This window comes from Chiloscyllium plagiosum, unplaced genomic scaffold, assembly GCF_037043375.1.
Source record: "Chiloscyllium plagiosum isolate Xiang-an unplaced genomic scaffold, Cpla_swu_hap1 HiC_scaffold_39, whole genome shotgun sequence".
In the NCBI taxonomy this organism is placed as follows: Eukaryota; Metazoa; Chordata; class Chondrichthyes; order Orectolobiformes; family Hemiscylliidae; genus Chiloscyllium; species Chiloscyllium plagiosum.
In genome coordinates this window covers 101,493,286-101,515,075 of record NW_028270177.1, presented here as the reverse complement: position 1 = coordinate 101,515,075, position 21,790 = coordinate 101,493,286, and the positions used below count along the sequence as shown (strand labels likewise).

General features: G+C 43.5%; 1 non-coding gene across 1 annotated transcript; it reads left to right on the top strand.

Annotated features, from left to right (window-relative positions):
• The first annotated feature begins 6,356 nt into the window (after positions 1-6,356).
• trnar-ucu (transfer RNA arginine (anticodon UCU)) lies at positions 6,357-6,448 on the top strand. The gene is given in 2 exon segments: positions 6,357-6,393; positions 6,413-6,448. It is a non-coding gene; the product is annotated as a tRNA-Arg (tRNA).
• Positions 6,449-21,790: the final 15,342 nt, after the last annotated feature.

The window sequence follows — 21,790 nt, the reverse complement described above, 5'->3', positions numbered from 1 at the left end:
CCCTGAGATGATGACACCACGAGGAGACAGTGATGAGACTGAGTATTTAATCTGTAGTGATATGAGACAAGGAGGGATGGTTACGTTGGAACGTGAGAGTTAGCGACAATCAGTTATTTGGAAAAGAGACACTGTTTGGGTGAGAAAAAATTAACTTATTAGATTTATTGTCACATGAGCCTAAGTCCAGTGAAAGCTTTATTTGCGAGCAGTACAGGCAGATGACAGTATGCAAGGACACACAGATCATAGGGTGAAAAATAAACTTGGACAGAGTAAGGCGTAGTGGTTACAATGCGCAGGACATTCAAAAACACGATTCTCATGAACAAGATCAACATTATGTGGAGTTACATAGCCCATTCATTAGTCTAATATAGTATTCCTAATATATTATATGCCTCAATGAACTCTCCCCATATTAATGTGCCGTCGGGTTGAGGCTCTACAAGAAGAATTTAGGGAGTTAGGAAACAAGATAAAAAAAGTAGGACCTCAGAGGTAATAACCTCAGGATTGGTACCAGTGTCAAGTGCTAGTCAGAATAGGAATGATCGAATAATCAGTAAGAATGTGTGGCTTGAGAGATGGTGCAGGAGAGAGGGGTCCAGATGTTTGGGACATTGGGATTGGTTCTGGGGGAGGTGGGACGATTACAAATTGGACGGTTTACATCTAGGTAGGACTGGAGACAATGTCCTAGGGGGTGCTTTTGCTAACGCTGTTGATGCAGTTTAAACTAATGTGGCAGGGGATCGGGAAACAAATGAGGAGGTTGCTGAACAGAAAGGGGGTAGTAACTAAAGACGAAGGAACCAGATAATGAAATCAGCATGGCTGAGGGGAAGAGGAAGCAGGACCGGAGAATGAACACAGAGGGACTGGTAGTTTTAATGCAAGAAGTATAGCAGGTAAGGCAGATGAAATTAGGGTTTGGAGTAGTACCTGGGAATATAACGTTATTATTATTGCTGAGACTTGGTTGAGGGAAGGTCGTGATTGGCAATTAAATATCCCAGGACATTAATGCTTCAGGCGCGGTAGAGACGAAGGTAAAGGAGGTGGAGATGAAGCGTTACTGGTCAAAGAAGATATCAAAGCTTTGCTGAAGGAGGGCATCATTCGAGCAGTCAGGCAATATGGGCAGAGCTCAGAAATAGAAAGGGTGCGGTAACAATGCTGGATTGTACTACCAGCCTCTCAACACCAAGCATTAGATAGAGGTACGAATATGAAGATAGATCACAGAAAGATGTAGGAACGACAGGATGGTGATGATAGGATATTTTAATTTTCCCAACATTGACTGGGATTCGCTAATGTTAGACGTCTAGATGGAGCAGAATTTGTAAGGACCGTCTAGGAGGGTTTTCTCGAGCAGCATGGAAATAGTTCAACTCCGGAGCGGCCATACTAGACCTGGTGTTTATCAATGAGCCCGCCCAGGCAGTTGAAGTTTCAGTCAGGTATTACTTTGGGCATAATGATCACAATTCCATGAGATTTACAATAGTCATGGGCAAAGATGAGAGTGGTCCTAAAGGAAGAATGTTAAACTGGAGGAAGGCCAACTATAGCAAAATACGGCAGGAGCTGCGGAACGTAGATTGGGAACAGTTGGATCAAGGGAAATCCACAGTTGATATGAGGGAGGCTTTTGAAGAGAGGTTAATTAGTGTTCAGGAGAGATATTTTCCTGTGAAAATGAAGGATAGAAATAGCAAGGTTAGGAAACCACAGATGACAAGTGATAAAGTGAGAGTAGCTAAGAGGAAAAAGAATGTGTACATAATGTCTAGGTGAATGGAGATAGATGAAGCCTTGGAAGACTTTTGTGAATGTAGGACCAATCTGAAACGAGGAATTAAGAGGGCGAAAAGGGTCATGAGATATCCATGGCAAGCAGGATTAAGGAAAACCTCAAAGCTTTTTGTTCATATATAACGAGCAAGGGTGAAGTAGAGAAAGGGTGGACTCACTCAAGGACAAAGAAGAAAAGATATGCTTGGAGGCAGAGAAAATGGATGAGATTCTTAATGAGTACTTTGTATTGGTATTCACCAAGGAGAGGGGCATTATGGATGTTGATGTTAGGGATAGATCTTTGATTACTCTAGGTCAAGTCTGCGTAAGTAGGGAGAACGTGTTGTGATTTCCAAAAGGCATGAAGAAGGACAAGTCCCCAGGTCTGGATGCGATCTATCCCAGGTTACTGAGGGAAGCGAGAGAGACAACAGCTGGGGCTTTAACAGATATTTTGCAGCATCCTTGAACACGGGGGAGGTCCCTGGGCAATGGAGAATTTCTAATGATATATCCTTGTTTAAGGAATATCCAGGTAATTACAGACCAGTGAGCCTGACGCCAGTGGTAAGGAAGCTACTGGAGAAGATACTGAGGGATAGAGTACATACCATTTCGAAGAAAAGGAATTCTCAGTGCTAGATAGCATGGCTTTGTGCAGGGAAGGTCATGGCTTACAAATTTAATAGAATTGTTTGAAGAGGTGACAAAGTTGATTGAGGAGGGAAGGGATGTAGATGTCATATAGATGGACTTTAGTAAGCCGTTTGATAAATTTCCCCAAGATGAAGACGGTGAAGTTGCATTGGTGTTCTAGCTAGATGGTAGGTAACAGGACACAGAGAGTAATAATGGAAGGGAGCTTCTGAAAACAGAGTTCTGTGACAAGTGATGTCCCAGAGGAACCCTTGCTGAGACCATTCTTTTTTTGTGATAGACATAAATGACTTGAGTTGTTTCATTAGCAAGTTTTCAGATGACACGAAGATTGATGGAGTAGCAGACAGTGAAGGGGACTGTCTGAGAATACAGCAGAATATAGATAGATTTGCGAGATGGGCAGAGAAATGGCAGATGGAGTTCCATCTGGACAAATGCGAGGCTATACATTTTGGAAGTTGCAATTCAAGAACAAAATATACAGTAAATAGAAAGTCTTGGGAAAATTTGATGGACAAAGACATCGAGGTGTTTAGGTCCATTGTTCCCTGAAGATAGCAAGGCAGATCAGTCGTGTTGTCAAAAAGGCATACGGCATGCTATCCTTCATTGGTCCCGGTATTGAATAAAAGTGTTGGTAGGTCGTGTAACAGTTGCATAAGACTTTAGTTCAGCCACATTTGGAATACTGCATGCAGTCTGGTCGTCACATTAGCAAAACGATGTGGATGCTTTGGAGAGGGTGCAGAGGAGGTTCACCGGGATGTTGCCTGTAATGGAGGATGCCAGCCATGAAGAGAGTTTGAATAAATTAGGATTATTTTCCTTAGAAAGATGGTGGGTGAGGGGGGACCTGATCCCTGGACGGCGAGGGATATTGAGGCTCTGGTAAGGAAAGTAAAGAAGGCCTACATTGGATTTAAGATATCGGACTCAGGTCAATCCTTAGATGACTATACAAAGTGTAGAAGCACCCTTAAGAGGGGAATGATAGATCAGATAAATGGCATGACCTGGATCTCTCTGAAAAGGTTAAAAGATAATCCCAAGAGACTCTCGAACTAGATCAAGAGTGGAAGCGTGGCTAGGGAGAGAATAGCTCTCCTTAATGATCAGCATGACCTTCCTTGGGTGGAATCACCAGGAGGTTGGGGGGAAATTGTTGAATCAGTAATTCTCCTCCATGTTTACTGAGGAGCAAATCATGCGTACTAAGGAAATAAGGGAAATAAGTGGGAATGATTTGGACCACATGGATATTACCAGAGTGGAGGGATTGGCTACCTTAAAGCACAATAAGGTGAATAAAACCCTTGGGCACGAACATTTCCAGCCTTGGATGTTATGGGAGGCGAGGGAAGAAATTGCAGTGGCCCTCGCAGAGGTTTTTACTTCTTCGTCTACTAATGGAGTGGTTCCATTGCTTACGAAAAGTAGCAAAGACAAACCAGGGAGTTCTTGGTCAGTTAGTGTAATATCAGTGGTAGGTAAGTTGTTGGATTGGATAATAAGAGATAGGATGAACCAACATTTGGAAATTCAAGGTCTGATAAGAAATAGTCAACGTAGATTTTCGTGCAGGAAATAATGTCTGGCAAATCTTTTTGAATTGTTTCAAAGAGGTAACTGCGAGAATAGGTAAGGGCAGGACAATGGATGATCTGTATACGGACTTTAGTAAGACTATTGACAAGGTCCCATACGGCAGGTTAGTTGGTGAGTTAGGTGACATGGGATCCAGAGAGAGAGCTAGCTAATTGGATTCAAAATTGGCTCGATGGTAGGAAGCATTCTCTACGTGTGTGGCACAAGTACTGTGGCAGCACTCACGGTTCAACCAATATTCTAAAACAATACTTCTCATATGATTTGTAAGGACCATGATGGTGTATGCGTGCTGTGCAGTTCCACATATCTCCAGAAAGATAAGCGGTGTTAATGGGATTAACATGGTTACTTGCTTCCTGGGCGAGCGAATCCCTCACTGAACTTATGGCTCTCTGGCTTAATCGCCACTCATAGCCATGCATCAAGAGTCATGAGTTGTATTTTACAGCCTGCGCTGGTAAAGATTCTTTTTGTATTACTGCAAGCCTGTCGGGGTACTGCGCAAATACGTCTCACTGTGAGATCGCCAGCCATCAGAATTAAAGGACAGAATTCCGAGAACAGAAATGAGAATTGGAATGTTTAAACATTACTGCATTCGCACATTCGGGGTGCGGTTAATCTCTCTCGTGTCACGAATCTTGATGCATCCATTGCGTCGACTCTCTCAACTGCCTTGATTTCAGGACTGAATATGTTGCCCCTGTATCTACCAAAAACTGGCGCACCTTCCACATATAATACATTTTCCCTTGAGACTAGAATTCGCTTCTTCTTATCAACACATCAATGTCAGGGGCCTGAAACATTCGAGTTCCTTTCGAGTTGTTGTTTCCTATTCCTTGATTGTTGATATGGTAATTTCATGGGCTTGTAAATCTGCTATTAGTTCTGTTTAACTTTACATTTTTTTCTGTCTGTTTGCAATACTTGCATCTGCAAAGTCAGGTTCTTACTTCTTTGTTTCCCTTTGCTTTTATTGGTTTCAAAATAAATGCTAATTTTCCATTACAATGGACATCACATTATTTTTACAGGTCGCTGCAACAGCAAGGGCCGAAGTGCCTGTATTGAATTGTAACGTTCTATGTAGTAAACTACATTTCCTGCTGGTTTCTGATTTGTCTCCTCACTGTGGAAACTTCCAGTCACACCTTTCAGAGATTTGTCTGCACTTCATTTAATCGAGGCAACTGTATTTCCTGCTCAGAATGTGATCTCTGTGCAATGGAGAGAGGAAAACAGAGTCGGTGACATAGCTGAGATCACTTACGTTCTGTCCAGAATCAACAAAATCTATCCCGATCTTCGAGTCTCCTGTAACTTTCAACATCACACTGTGTTCATACCCTTCAGGCTCTCTGCCTGTATTCCTGATGGAGGGCTGTTGCCCGAAACGTCAATTTTACTGCTCCTCGGATGCTGCCTTAACTGCTGTGCTTTACCACTCTAATCGAGACACTGTGTTCCCAGGCCACTCTTCCAGTCTCTGGTCTGCTGCAGTGCTCCTTCAAGGCACAACACAAGCTGGAAGATCTGCAACTCATTTTCTACTGACAGACCATGCAAACTTCAGGACCCAACATCGAGTTCATTCATTTTAGATTCCGTCCACCCTCTTCCATATTCTTCACCCACCCTTCCATCCCATCAGTTCCGAAGACAGATCGTTGCACTCGAAACGTTAACTTTCCTTTCTCATCAGAGATGGACAAGAGCTGTTGGCTTTGTTCAGACCTTTTGGTTTTAATTCAAGGAACTTTGCTTGTCCGTTGTAATCGCCAGACTGCTGGAAGCGTCTGATTGCAGGAGGAGATGTTCACAGGAATTGACAAGAATGGCAAGGGCTGGATCTTTCCCATTGTGAAGGTAGACGAGCTAGTTTGGGGATGTTAATCTAAGCGCAGAGAAGGCTGATTGAGTAACTGATTAACGTGCACATTTTATGAAGAGGATAGATATGGATGACAGGGATAAGCCTGTATTGGGAAGGAATAGAGTGACATAAATGAAAGACAGGAGACAAGATGTTTTGAGGAGATTTTGGGAGAACGCTTTCACCAATAGAGTGTTGCTTATCCGGAAATCATTATCTGAACATGTGGTAAAGCTAAGTGTCATGAGAACGTTCCAGCAGTCTGTCGCCGAACACTTGTAGAGCCAGAGCACACGTGGATAAGGACCATGTACTGGAAAGTGAGACGAGGACAGGCAGATGCGAGATGGGTGTCCTCAACGCAATGGGTCAAAGGCAAACTTGTGTGTTAAACAACTGCCGGTGGCACGGCTCTGTGGCGCAATGAAAAGCGTGTTGGACTTCTGTGTTTCTTCTCTGTTTGTTATTCAAAGGTCGTGGGTTCAAGTCCCATCAGAGTCCAGTTTTAGTTTATGGTTTGGAAGGTGCTCAGACCAGATTCGGTTGCTTATCTGCATAACCAACAATATTCGAGCAGAAACCCAACTGTCTCGAAACGGAACATGTTCCTCTCACAGGTTTCCATTTTCGATGTCTATTTATGATAGCGTAGTCAACACGATGATGTAGATAGGCTGGAAAAAGACACAAAAGTGTTGTGTCAGCCATGATGATATCGGATCAGGGAGTAGGGCAGGATCGATATTTAGAATGGGCTCCTTTGTGTCTGTGTCATTTCTGGCCCAGGTGTTTAAACAATCACAAGAAGTAAAAGATGAATTAAACGCCAAATAATATTTTGGTCTCACCTCCATTTAGATTCCCTCCCAGCTGGAATAGACAGCTCTTGTTTCAGCTTTAGATCAGAAAGCGGAGGATTGTCACAAGTTCTCCTTCAGGCTGAATAGTCTTCCACATAGGTTTCCATGTGGACACATGGAGCAAGCAATTGCATGGATGCTGGGGATTCAGGAGCAGATTTCCCCTTTGCTGGGCTCGAATTCTGGCCAAGGTAATGAACGTTAATTTCTGCTATTTTGAATCTTACTCTGGATTCTTGCGACTTTACTAATTAAACTGAATTTCAATTTGCCCTTGCATAACATTATTCAATCTTCACTGTTTATGTAAACCATGGCACGTGCTCGTGGGTGCAGTATGCTGAATATTATTGTCGTTGTGTGCAGTGTGGGTCGGTGTGTCATATGAACATGCCAAAGGAAGTTGGTGAAATATCAGTGAATCGAATTCTCTGACGAACTGAATCCGATAGCAGCAAAATCCCAGTACAGTAGCGACATGACATTTCCTGTGATCAACGCAGGAAACTACGGTAAACATACACAGCATTCAATAAAACCGATTTTCACCACATTTTACTATGCCACATTTTAACCACATTTCAGGGACATTACTGTAATCTCTAATCTCTCACATTCTACAGGAAGTCCATTAAAATGGCCGACCATCCATTACTAATGTTCTGAATTCACACGCACATATATATATATATATATATATATATATATATGCGCGTATTTTGCGCATGCATGTATGTGTGTGTGCATATATATTCAAAATTTCAAAAGAACATTGAGGAAAACAGCATTTATTCTAAAAAATATGATTTTGTAAAGTGTTCTGTCCTTGGGAAATACCTCCGTTACTTAAGACCAGCCAAAAATACTCCCTGAGTGAATATCCATCACACAATAGAGATGCAGAGGTGATTTTTGCAAAAATGACGTTTTTCGTACCACTGATCCTGCGCTGTGTTAAATTCTGGAAAGGATGTTGACCTCGTTTCATATTACTAAAATTGCTGCAAGCTCGCACAGGCCATTAAAACAATCCACAAAGTATTAGATTTATTTCATTGAACATTTTGACTGTTATCGGAAAAACTGGAATCGAAATGATAATGATGTTTTTAAGTATTGCTATGAAGATTATAGAACTCCAACAGGAATATTTTTCGTGTCTTGTCACTGGATATTTTTGGAGGAGATCAGTGAGCAGCAAATGGACTCACTCCCTTCTCTGTGATTGCATCCAAATTTTCCAATGCAACGCATGAAAGAAAAAAGGTGCATTACATCGGCAGGTCAGTTCCAACTCACGATAGTTTCGTTTGACTTTGATTGTCGCCATCGTCTATAGTATAAGCTGAGTTGGGAGATCAGGATCCTGACGGTATGCTGAGACATTGCGAGAATTAATCCCACACTGTTGGCATCACTTTTTATCTCATAAACCAGTAATGCAACGGACTGAGCTACCCGGCTTCCCTTTCATGCTGAGCTAACACAAACAGCTCAGTTCTTTTACAATTTCTAGAAGTTCACGTGGAACAAGCTGCTAAACCTTTCCTCTCAATCAGCTCATTCTATACTTCGTCGTACGCAGTTGCAGGTGTTATGAGGTTTATTTCCAATTAACGTTAACCAATTAGAGAGTGTGCACCTAACGTGTACCCATCCTGGCCGCCCAGACTCCCTGTCCCGGTGAAATTCACTCCTTATGTGTCTGCACGCCTCTTTAAAAATATTTTAGAATCAGCTTCTGAACAATTTTTCCTGCGAAAAAGAAATCGTTTTCGAATTCCAAAGCTGTAGAAGGAAACAGAAAACGTGCTCCAAACTTCTCTTTATCATTCATCGCTGGTTTTGAAGTTCCATAGCCTAGATATAGATCTATCCAAATGAGGATACTTCCCTCCTGTTTTCTCTCACCAAATTCACATCGCGTGGAAACCTTCCATATGGACACAACTCAGTTTTACCTGGTGTGACACCACAAGATCTATTCGTCTTTTTCACTACCCCATGAAACCCCGCCTTGTCTTTTCAAACGGCATTACCCCTCAATACATCGATGGCTTCCTTTCCATTTTATTGTTTCCAAGTAAACGCCGTCCATTCTTACTGACGTCTTTGCATTCCAGTCATCTCAATCCATGTATTTTATTATCTCTTTATATCCTAGTATAGTCCATGCTGAAAAGGGATGCTGGGTCCAATGCAACACATTAAAGCCCACTCTAATGCTGTATACTGCCATTACCCATGTAGGGAAAATGGGAGCTAGTTCAGTCAAAAGTGAATCCGTTGGTTGTCGCATAATGGATCAATCCCTGACTGGGAAGTGACTGTTTTTCCTCACTTTTCTCTCCTGTCTGAACATTTGCTAAAGCAACACAATAATTCCTTACCCTTTTTCTCTTCATTTGCTCCTGAATAAGGCACCTTACTGACAGTCGACCCAGTTGTAGGCAAATCATATCTCTGGCGCTGTGAGACAGCAGTGATAACCAGTGAGCCACCTTGCGGCCCTGTACAATATTGCAAGGCACATGCGGACGCATTTGAAATGCGATTCCTGCCAAAGATGCTCTACTGTTGTTGTTGCCCTTATCAGGAACAATAAATCCTGATTCCCTGACCAAGAAATGAACCCAAACCACAACAGTGAAAGCGCTGCATCGTAACCACTAGTCGACCAGGAAGGACGGCATGTGCAATTCTGTCTTCTCTTAACAGCACAGCTTTCTTTTCCTGCGATGAGAAATTTCTATCAGAAAAGAATGTTCGTGACACCGTGCTTTTACAGCTCAGAGTAGTACATTATGTCAGTGCCAGTCATCAAACATCCATCCATTCTCGTTTCCAGATACCAACACTTGGCCCACAGCCTGACATCTGAAGTGTTCATCTCAATGAAACTTTCCATGCAAAGTTTTAATCTCAAATGAACCAGCGATAGAGACTGAAGTCAGACACCGTCACATTTGATCATGACCTGCGGGAGAACTGAACCTCATTTTGACCCATAGAGGGAACTATACAGAACATCTTTTGAGAGCGACAAAGGCCTCAGGAGAGCCCAACTTAAATAAAATAAGGAATTGAACAGTTTGGCCTCTTCTTTGTTCACTACTAGCTTTAAAACTCGTTTCTGTTTACATAGGTAAACTGAAGACTGCCCCAATCGCGAATATTTGGTACCTACTAAACGTTGATTTCTCCACCTCTGAGGCAGACTGCCAAGCTGTGCTCTTCCAGCCTCCTACCTGTTTAAATTGGATTGAAGCACATGCCTGTCTCTACATAAGGAACGGAAGCACACAGCCACATCCCTATATGTTTTCGTCCCCCACTGTTTCACCGTTACTTTACTGCTTCTACTGAGTCACGTAGAAGGAAGGCATTGTTCGCATCAGAAGCGTATCATCCTCATGGTCCTCACAGGAAAAACACGGATGTGGACTTCCAAACTCAAACAGAAGAGGCCTGGTCTGCGTAAAAAAATGACTTCCAGCTGTTCCTTCAAAACTAATACCTAACAACATATAGAACGCACCTTCGGGTGCTTGCTGCAATAGTTGTAAGAAAATTCAGCAAGACTGCCGTGAGAATGGAGGTTACAACCCCTGGTTTACAAAGCCAGGGCTCGAACCACTGCGTTATGGAAGCACTAACGTCCGAGTCGTTTCGAGACTGACAACAGATGATGACTTCGAGCAGAACAAATTCTGTTAAATCAGTTTTGTGATACAAGCCTCGTTTTGTATGACAAAATACGACTTGAAACCAACTTCTTTGATGACTTGTTTGATATAACACTTTGTCAGCTTCCCAATATCTCATAATATGACAGGGACCCACATGCAGAAGAGGTATTGGAAGACATCAGGATTACATCATTGGGTGAATAATCTGCAACTCCTTCCCCTCCATCATGAGGGAGCCCGTGTGGAAAGATAAAGCTGCGAAGGCCGCATTGCACGTTCGGGAAAATGGGCGTTGGTAAAAATGCCATTCAGATAATGCACAATGAAACAGTGAACAGAACGAGTTAGACCAGAGAACATAGAACATAGAACATTACAGCGCAGTACAGTCCCTTCGGCCCTCGATGTTGCGCCGACCTGTCATACCAATCTGAAGCCCATCTTACCTACATTATTCCATGTACGTCCATATGCTTGTCCAATGACGACTTACAAGTACTTAAAGTTAGGGAATCTACTACCGCTGCAGGCAAAGCATTCCATACCCTTACTACTCTCTGAGTAAAGAAACTACCTCTGCCCCCTGTCCTATATCTATCATCCCTCAATTTAAAGCTATGCCCCCTCGTGCTGGCCGTCACCATTCTTGGAAGAAGGCTTTCACTATCCACACTGTCTAACCTTCTGATTCTAATATATGTCTCTGTTAAGTCACTTCTCAACCTTCTCCTCTCTATCGAGACAAGTACAAGTCCCGCAGCCTTTCCTCGTAAGACTTTCCCTCCATACCAGGCAACATCCGAGTAAATCTCCTCTGCGCCCTTTCCAAAGCTACTATATCCTTCTTATAATGCGGTGACCAGAACTATACACAATACTCCAAGTGTGGCCGCACTAGAATTTTGTACAGCTGTAGCATAACCTCATGGTGCCAGAACACGATCCCTCTATTAATAAAAGCTAAAACATTGTATGCCTTCTTAACACCTCTGTCAATCTGGGTGGCAACTTTCAAGGATCTATGCACCTGGACACTGAGATCTTTCTGCTCATCTACACTACCAGGAATCTTACCATTAACCTAATACTTTGCATTCCTCTTACTCCAACCAAAGTAAATCACCTCACACTTGTCCACGTTAAACTCCATTTGCCACCTCTCAGCCCAGCTCTGCAGCTTATCTATATCTCTGTGCAACCTGCTACATCATTCGTCACTGTCCACAAATCCACCAATCTCAGTGTCGTCTGCAAACGTACTAACACACCCTTCTCCGCCCTCATCCACGTCGTTTATAAAACGAACAGCAGTGGACCCAACAGCGATCCTTGCGCGTCAGCACTGTTAAGTGGACTCCGGGAGCAACATTTCCCATCAACCACCACCCTGTGTCTTCTTTCAGCAATGCCAATTACTGATACAAACTGCTTTTTCTCCCACAATCCCATTCCTCCGGATTTTTTACAATAGCCTACTGTGGGGAATCTTATCGACTGCCTTGCTGAAATCTATATACACAACATCATCTCATCTACCTGCTTGGTCACCTTCTCAAAGAACTCCATAAGGTCTGTGAGTCACGACGTAACCTTCACAAAACTATGCTGACTATCCCTAATCAAATTATTCTTTTCTAGATGATTATAAATCCTATCTCTTATAACCTTTTCCAACACTTTACCAACAACTGAAGTGAAGCTCACAGGTCTATAATTAACAGGATTATCTCTACTCCCATGCTTGAAGATGGGAACCACATTTTCTATCCTCCAGTCTTCTGGCACTATTCCTGTAGACAATGACGATTTAAAGATCAATGACAAAGCCTCGGCAATCTCCCCAATGGTTCCCAGAGGATCCTAGGATAAATCCCATCCGGTCCAGGAAACATATGTACTTTCATACTCTGCAGGATTTCAAATACCTCCTCCTTGTGAACCTCAATCCCACCTAGTCTAGTAGCCTTTATCTCAGTATTGTCCTCGACAACATCGCCGTTTTCTAGACTGAATTCTGTTGAAAAGTATTCAGTTAGTGCTTCCCCTATCTCCACTGACTCCACACACAACTTCCCACTACTATCCCTGATTTGCCCTAATCTTACTCTCGTCATTCTTTTATTCCTTAAATACCGATAGAAAGCCTTCGAGTTTACTCTGATGCTATCCGCCAACAACTTCTCACGTCTCCTCCTGGCTCATTTGAGTTCTCTCTTTAGGACTTCCCTGGCTACCTTGTAACCTTCAAGCGCCCTAACCGAGCCTTCGCATCTCATCCTAACATATGCCTTCTTCTTCCTCTTGACCAGAGATTCTACATCGTTCGTAAACCACGGCTCCCGCGCTCTTCAGCTTTCTCCCTGCCTGACAGATTCATACTTATCAAGGACACACAGTAGCGTTTCCTTGAATAAGCTCCACATTTCTAATGTGCCCATACACTGCAGTTTCCTTCTCCACCCTATGCTTCCTAAATCCTGCCTAATGGCATCATAAATGACTTTCCCCCAGCTGTAACTCTTGCCCAGTGATATACACCTATCTATTTCTATCACAATAGTAAACTTAACAGAACTGTGATCTCTATCACCAAAGTGCTCACCTACTTCCAAGTCTAACAACTGGCGGGGCTCATTACCCAGTACCAAATCTAATATGGCCTCGCCCCTTGTTGGCCTGTCTACATGCTGTGTCAGGAACCCCTCCTGCACACAGTGGACAAAAACTGACCCATCTATAGTAATCATACTATAGTGTTTTCTGTCAATATTTGGAAAGTTGAAGTCCCCCATGACAACTACCCTGTCTCTCTCACTCCTATTGAAAAACATCTTTGTTATCCTTTCGTCTACATCTATGGAACTATTTGGAGGCCTGTACAAAACTCCCTATAGGGTGACCTCTCCTTTCCTGTTTCTAACTTCAGCCCATATTACCTCAGTTGACGAGTCCCCAAACATCCTTTCTGCAACTGTTATACTGTCCTTGACCAACAATGCCACACGTCTCCCTCTTTGACCTTCTTCTCTGTTCTTACTGAAACATCTAAATCCTGGAATCTGCAACAACCATTCCTGTCCCTGCTCTATTCATGTTATCGAAATGGCCACAACATCGAATTCCCAGGTACCAACCCATGCTGCAAGTTCATCCACCTGATACTGGATGCTCCTGGCATTAAAGTGGACACACTCCAAACCAAATTCTTGCTTGCTGGTGCCATCCTGCGCCCCTGAAACTTGATTTTGGACCTCCCTACTCTCAAACGTTTCTATACTTGAACTACAATTTTGGTTCCCACCCCCCTGCTGGATTAGTTTAATAGCCTTAGCAAATTACCCCCCCCCTCCCCACCCAACGATATTGGTACCCCTCTGGTTCAGATGAACATCATCCTGCTTGTACAGGTACCAACTACCCCAGAAAGAGCCCAAATTATCCAAGAATCCAAAACCCTCCCTCCTGCACCATCCCTGTCGCCACGTGTTCAACTCCTCTCTCTCTCTATTCCTTGCCTCAGTAGCACCAGAGCAGGAAGGGAATTTGAAAGAACGGATGGAGGTGTATTATGATCGTGTCCTCCAAACGAATGGTTTAGAGTTTGAGCTGCAGAAGGGAAGAGACGTGGAAGAGTTAATGATGTTAATGAGGTGCAAGTCGGCTGACATGATGATGATGGGGATATGTGGTGTAAAACACATCACGAGGTGAAGGATGTCACCCTGGTAATGACTTGTCTGTTCAGACTCAAACAATTGCCAGGGAGAAATTTGAATCAGTGGCGAGGCATTTTCTCCTGTCACGTCGTCGATGATGCCTTCCAACTGATCTCATCCACTTCCCTCAACCCCATTCCCAAAACCCATCCCTACAATTCCGACGAGGACAGAACTTCCTTATTCATCACTTTAAAATCTCGCAGCCTCTGTAGGCATCATGTCATCCTCCGGTATTTCCGTCAGCTGCAAATGAACCCCAACAATTAAGATGTGCTTCCCTCCCCACCCCTATCCATTTTCTATAAAGATCATTCCTTCTTCCACTCCCTTACAAAGTGCACGCCACCACCAAATCACCCTCCCCTCCCAGCACCTTCTCATTCCAACACGGGATTTGCAAAACATCCACCCACACCTCCGCCCTCAACTCTGTCAATGGCCCAAAAGGACCCTTGCATGTCCATCAGAATTTTACCTGCATTTCCACGCATGTCATTTACTGTATCAATTGCTCCCTTTGCAGTCTCCTCGACATAGAGGCGATCGGATGCCCAATTACAGACAGCTTCGGAAAACATCTCCGGGACACCCGTACCAAACAACGCCACTGGCCCCTGGCTGAACAGTCAACTCTCCCTCCCACACAGCCAAGTTCATTCAGGTCCAGGGCTTCCGCCGCTCTCATGAATTATCCTATCTGTCCATCTTCCATCCCACCTATCTGCTCCAGCCTGCGCTGCGACCTATCATCATTATCCCCACCTCCATTAACCTATCACATTCTCAGCTACCTTGTCCCAGCCCCACCCGCACCCATTTGTCTCTCTACCCCCTCGGTTCACAAGCCTCTTTCCTGATGAAGGGTCGTGTCCAAAACGTCGATTGTCCTGCTCATTCGTTGCTGCCTGCCCTGCTGCGCTTTTCCAGCATCACACTTCCAACTCAGTGGCAAGGCAGTGGATTTTGAGTTGGGATTGAAGTCAGAGGCCTCAGTTTTGCAATTATTCAATTGTAAGAAATGTCTGCTCCAACAGGACTGTATGTCAGACAATTCAGGACAGTGTTTGACCTGGAGGGAACAGGGAGGTGATCGTGTTTATATCCACATGCTGACCTGCTCGTTCTCTGTGGTGGAAGTTGTGTGCATGAAAGATTCTGACAAAACTCTGGTCAAATTCTTAGTGTCGAAAATCCCTTACCTTCAGACAGATTCTAGAGTCTTTTGAAAGACGGTTTCACACTCTCATTTTTGGATAACATCAATTTCGCAGGATATTAGAAGGGGAACATTTATAAATCAACCTCTCCACCATAATCTGATGAAGCCGCGCGGTTTATCCCAAATACAACTTGATCAGATTTCGAACATGTATGGAAAAAGCTCTGGTTACAGTGTGAGATAAGTCGTTCACTTATTGTGTGTGTGGAACAGGTTTTTACCTGTCAACAGACTTACACACCTCAATTGCAGTCATAGTGAGGAATGACTGTGAAAATGCAGGGATTCATTTCCCTGTTTGAGCTGAATTCCCATGGACGCAATGATACCAGGAACAAGCCATTCACCTGCTCAGAGTGTGGGAAGGGATTCACTCTGTCTCTGACCTGCTGCGAAACCTGCTCATTCAAAATGATGAGAAACGACTTCAATGTCTGAACTGCGGAAAATGCTTTCAACCATCCAGCGATTGGAGATCTGAACACCATGCTCACACGAATGAGAAACCTTTTATTTCTCCGGACTTTGGAAAATGTTATCAAACCTCTATGTGCTTCATCTCTGAAAAATATGCTCACATAAATAAGAATCCATTAAGATCTCTAGACACCTGACGTCTGACCCACGTGCTCACCTGGAATAGAGACCTCTCCAGTTCCAAATCTGTGTGACCGTGCTGTAAAGTTCGAGCGCCCGGATGGCTCATCACCTTTCTCGCAATATTAACAGGTCTTTCTAAATGCCATGACAGCGGGAAGTGCTGCACAAGTTCCTGAAACTAACGTGTGATCAACGTGTTCACACTGAATAAAGACATTAATCATTATAAACGTTCCTGGGGACAGTATATCATGAACGTCATCGCATTGTGGAGAGACCTATCAAATATGTAGCCTGTGGGATGTTCTCTCTAGTCTCTGTAGAACTGATTTCCCATTGATATTTTCGTTTTGTGAGAGACGTTTCAAGTGTATTTATTCCAGGAATAGGTTCAAGGAATCATATCAACTCTCAGTACACCATCTGGATTGCAGTTGGCAGCAAGCATTTGCCTGCTCCATGTGAGCAAAACAGTTAGGTCACTCATCGAACCTGCTGAGAGAGTAGAGGAATCCCACTGAGGGAAGGAATTCACTCACTCATCGACCCTACTGAGACAGCGTAGAGTTTCCATATCTCAACAGCAATTGGACGTCGTTGTTCTTCACATTCAGGTCTGAAATTAAAGTTGGAATATTCTAGATAACAATCAAACAAATCAGCTTTGTGTTAAACACGGTATCAAAGGTCATTGGAAGGATGCGATTACAGAGCACCTGAACCATCAGCACAGGTTGTCAGGAAGAAATCACGTCTGAAAAATATATTAGAATGCTTTGAGTAGGTAATGAGCAAGTTAGACGAAGTCAAGCCTGTGGAGGTGACCAGCTTGAATTTCCCCAGGCATATGTCAATGTGTAGTACGGCAAACTGCTAAATAAGAGACCATGGATTGAGGCTTGGCTGACTGGCAGAAGGCAGACAGTTGGGTAAAGGGGTCTTCTCTAGGATGGCAGCCCGTGACTAGTGGAGTTCAGCAGGAGTCAGTGTTGGCAACACAGCTATTCACATTGTTTATGAAGGATCCATTCAAAGGAACTGAGGGTGTTGTTTCTCCATTTGAAGAAGACACAATGATTGGTGGAAGGGCAGATCTTATTGATGAAGCGGGCATGCTGCAGAATGACTTGAACGGACGGAGTGCTTTGAAAAAATAGTTGCAGTTGCGATACTTTGTGTAAAAGTGTGGGGTCATATGTTTGGTGGTAAGAGTAGAGGCATAGACAATTTTCTGAAAGCAGAAAGAATTCAAAGTTCAATTTTCTCTTATGTTTTACATGCAGTTTCAGTTGGTGTTTAGGAAGACAAATACAATGCAGGCGTTCAGTTCAAGCGAATAGGAAAGCACGGGCAGAGGTTTACACCTCAGTCAATAGGATGCTCTGGACAGATGCATTTGGAACATTAGGAGCAGGTCTCGGCCCCATATCTGAGTGATGATAAGTTTTGAGTGGTGGATAGGAGGTTTATAATGGCTGACTCAGTGGTGAGTACTAATGTCTTGCGGCCTCAGCGATGCTGGTTCAATATCTACTTTGGACGACTGTGTATTTGGAGTTTGCACATTCCTCCCCAGACTAAAGATATGTGGCTGACGTTCTTAGGTCATGGGAAATGCAGAATTGTGTAGAGGTGTGAGTTTGGGTGTGATTCCCTTCGCAGGATTAGTGGGGGCTTCTTGGTCTGAATGGCCGGGTTCCACATTGTAGGTATTCCGTTAGAACAACGTTGATTGCTGAGATTTACGCCTTGTCATAAGAATTTTTTTTAAAAAAGGTGACAGCTTCTATATAAACACATGGTTTCAATTGAATCTCTTGAATGATATAAGGAGTGGAGGGGCATTCTTAAGGAGGACATTATAAAGGTCAATCGAGGATATGAGATGACATCAGAACATAAAGTGAAGTATAGTCTAAAGAGAATCTACAAGTAATTAAGAACTTGAGACCAAATCGGACCACTTAAGATAAAAGTGCTCACCTTTGTCTTGAACCTCAGCAGATGGAGAGAGATATAATGTTCACTTCGCGTCAGTTTACACCATGGAGAACAAAATAACTGGTACAACTAAATATTGATGATTTGAAAGTAGTTCACATTGAAAAGAGCTGGACGACCTGGAAAATATAAAGTTGGATATTTCTCTGGGATCTGATCTCCTGTATACCGGAAACTTGTGGAAACTTAGGGAAAGAAACCTTTGGGCCTTTCGTAGAAATATTTTTATCATCTGTTATGACGAGTGGGGCGCCGAATGACCGGTGGATGGCTAATGTGCCTTTGTTTAGAAAGGATTTCGGAGAGAAGCCTGGGTGCAATAAACGTTTGTGTCTGGTTATGGTCGTGGGTAAGTTGTTTGGTGCAATTCTAAACGATAGGATTTATATGAATGTTTAGGTACAAGGAATGCATCGGGATAATCAGCATGGTTTTGCACAAAATTGAGTTTTTGAGGGCGTAACCAAGAAGATCAATGAGGACAAAGTGACAGACTTTGCTCACTTGAACTTTAATAAAAGCTTTTACACGGTTCCGCATGGTTGACTAATTCATAAAGTTAGATCGCATGGAATTAAATGTAAGTTTTCCACTTAGATGTAAAATTAGTTTAATAGCAGGATGCTGAGAACGGTGGTGCAGGGTCGTTTTAAGACTGGAGGACTGTTACCAAAGGTGTCCCATTGGCTGAGCGCACATTCACTTTTTTTTCATTTAAATGAATGATTTAAGTGGCAAGATAGAAGTAAGTTTGCAAAATTGGTAGTAGAAGGTTGTGAAGCGATTTTCTCGTCAGGTCAGTTTCTCTCTGGCCTCGAGTTTAACAAGCATGTGGGAGAGGAATGGAGAAGGGCCATTTGTCCATCGTGAAGCGCACAATATCAGGCATCCATCTATTCTCGTCCCGGTTTGCAGCAATGAGATTCTCCCTGCGATATTAAATGACATAACAATGGTACTGATGGTTGACCTGGTCACACTGTTGTAACCCCTTTGGGGAACGTATTCTCATGTTCACATACAGAGTCAGTCACACAGACACATTCCCCAATAGTGACAGAGTCCTCAAGATTCTCCCCACTCCATGTGCTTTATGTCTGCAAGTTTCTCCAGAGAAAGGCGGCTTTAAGAGGAAGACAAGGCACTTCGCAGAAAATGTGCATCATTGCGGTGAGCCGTGATATGAAGTGGATACTGAGCAGAAATAGTCCAACACGCTTCTCATGTCTAACTTTCAATAACACAAATCCCACCAAAACAAACCCTCTGGCTCCTGGGAAATGACAGGATAGCGCCCAGCAGACATTCCTCACAAAAAACAACGGACCCACGGCAAAATCTAAACACTTTCACGTCTCGTCTTGTTCTATGTCTGTCCCTGTCACACCTCCAGTTTCCCCTGAACGTCCAGTCCCAATGTCAATGAGCTGTTTGATATAAACACAGGCACATCGAGAATGTAATCTTTATTTCAAAATCAGAGCCAGGGAATGTAAGCTGCAAGGGCTTGCTCTCGGCTGGGTAATGAGACACCACGGTCTCATCATCCTGATTATCATATAGACTGATTCCACAAATATGCACCGTAACAGTTATTACCAATTGAAATGTCCCAATGAATACCGTGACCATCAGAAATATCGGGGAGAATAGCTTCGACCCCTTCCTCACCGAGGGACATTTTGCAAAGAATGTCCTGTTACTTCACAAACTGACCACCTCGCAGTTGGCCATGGAAGTGACTAGCACAAAAATGACCTTTGGCCCACTAAGTCTGCACCAGTCCCCTGAACTGTTCTTATCTCATTTGGCGTCACTTTGTTCAGAGGGGCAAACGTATTCAGTAATGGAAGTGTACAACTAAATGGGTCTTACCTGCATTGGAATTTTCTGCATTTTCCATCCTGAGAGGCGGTTGGTTACAGATTCCTAACGCTCCTTTTCTGAGTTATCCGCATTTCACCTCAACCTGCGATTTGAATTTCAGAAAAGAAAGCAGAGAACAAGAACTCTTCAAGTTCACTCTCGGCTCTCAATCACAGTCAGCAAAATGCTTAACTGCATGAGAAATCCACAGTGGATTGAAGGCCCATCGCCTCAACCATTTGGCAACATCTGCAGAAGCGCGCTACAAAACTTATTTCAAGTTCTCCCTCCCTGTGGAACTGAGGGACAGGCAATCATTGTTCGGTTTGTTTGAATTCAATCACCACAGTTTCGACAGGGTTAAATGTCAGGACATGTTTGGACTCTGTAATCAATGTCGATTGTTGAAATGATCATTAAGTTAAAAAGAAAGGGAGAGATTGCTGGAGAAACTAAACAGAGTTGGCAGCATCTGGGGAGAGACAAACAGAGACAACGATTCGGAGCTTCTCCAGGAGTTTTGTGAACTCTATTTTCTCTCACAGGTAATGTCATACCTGCCGAGTTCCTTGAGCAGTTTCTGTTTTTGTTTGAGATTCCGAGTGTCCACAACCCTTCACGAGCCAGTCAATAATACAGAAACGCATTTGTGGTTCTTCACTGGATTTGGTTTCCGTTTGGGTACGTATTACTGACCCTATTAAAAACCCGAAATTGCACAGCAAAGGAGTCGGATGGATAAGAACAGAGGCCGCTCCATGCGTGTGTACACCCTCTTGGTTAACAGCCAAACGAGAGGACTAATTGCTCCATAGAGGCTGGGGAGTCCCTTGTAGTAGGTCCCTTCCAGAATCTCCTAAAGCAAACTGACAGTGAATTCAAGCTTTTGCCTGCCCTTCGCATAAGGAAAATTGTCTTCAATTTGTTAGACTTTTCCAAAATTAATCCTGGAGCATTCATTGTGGACAATGGGAACAGTTTGATCTCACACTTTGGAGACACGTGCATGGCACCGGAAACCAGCTTTCCTAAAACTGGAACCTTCTCCCTTCGAGCCTTATGAGGAATATTTTTCTGACCTCGGTAAAAATCCGGAACTGTGCGGACAAAAAAAAAAACAGGTTGTGTGAGAACAGCTGTCGCTCTGTTCCTGGGTCGTGGGAGAACAGCAACCTGTCAGTGAAGAGCCGAACGCACTGACTAACATCGCCACAGAGACTGATGAGCCAACGGCATCACTGATCCACAATGCAAGCTGCAGCCTGCTCCTCCCATATTGACAATCGTCCTTAATTAGTATGACTTTTCCGAAATAAATCCTGGGCAATTCACGGTGAAGACATGGTAACAGTCTGATCCCACCCTTTATAGACACACGCAAGATACCAGAAATCAGTTATCCTCCTCCTGGGATCGTCTCACTCCCAGCCTTTCAGTGTCCTATCTGTTCCCGCGTTTTCTAATTGCCCCGGAGATGAGATGAGATTTAACATCCTGACGCGCAGGAACGTGAATCCATCAATGTCACAGATCAATTCATGTCCGGAGTACATCAGAGTCAAAGTACCGGCCTCCGAAAGAACGGAAAATTTTCTAAACTGTCTCTGACCAGTCGGCCATTTCACCCTTCATTTTCCTCTGAATCCGCGTCCAAAGGAATATCGAAAGATTCACAAAGCTCGAGGCTGGGATTTCTGTTTTGCTTGTTGACAGTTTTCCCACTTGACAAGTGGCAACATGTTCCCAGAATCTTTCCACAATCCTCTGCTTTGCACCATGTAGAGAGATAAATAAACCTCCTTTTCTGGAGAGATTCACGACTATGGGAATGTTTTGTTTGGAGCAAAGAAGATTAATGGGAGATTTATTGGGGACGTTTATAATGATGT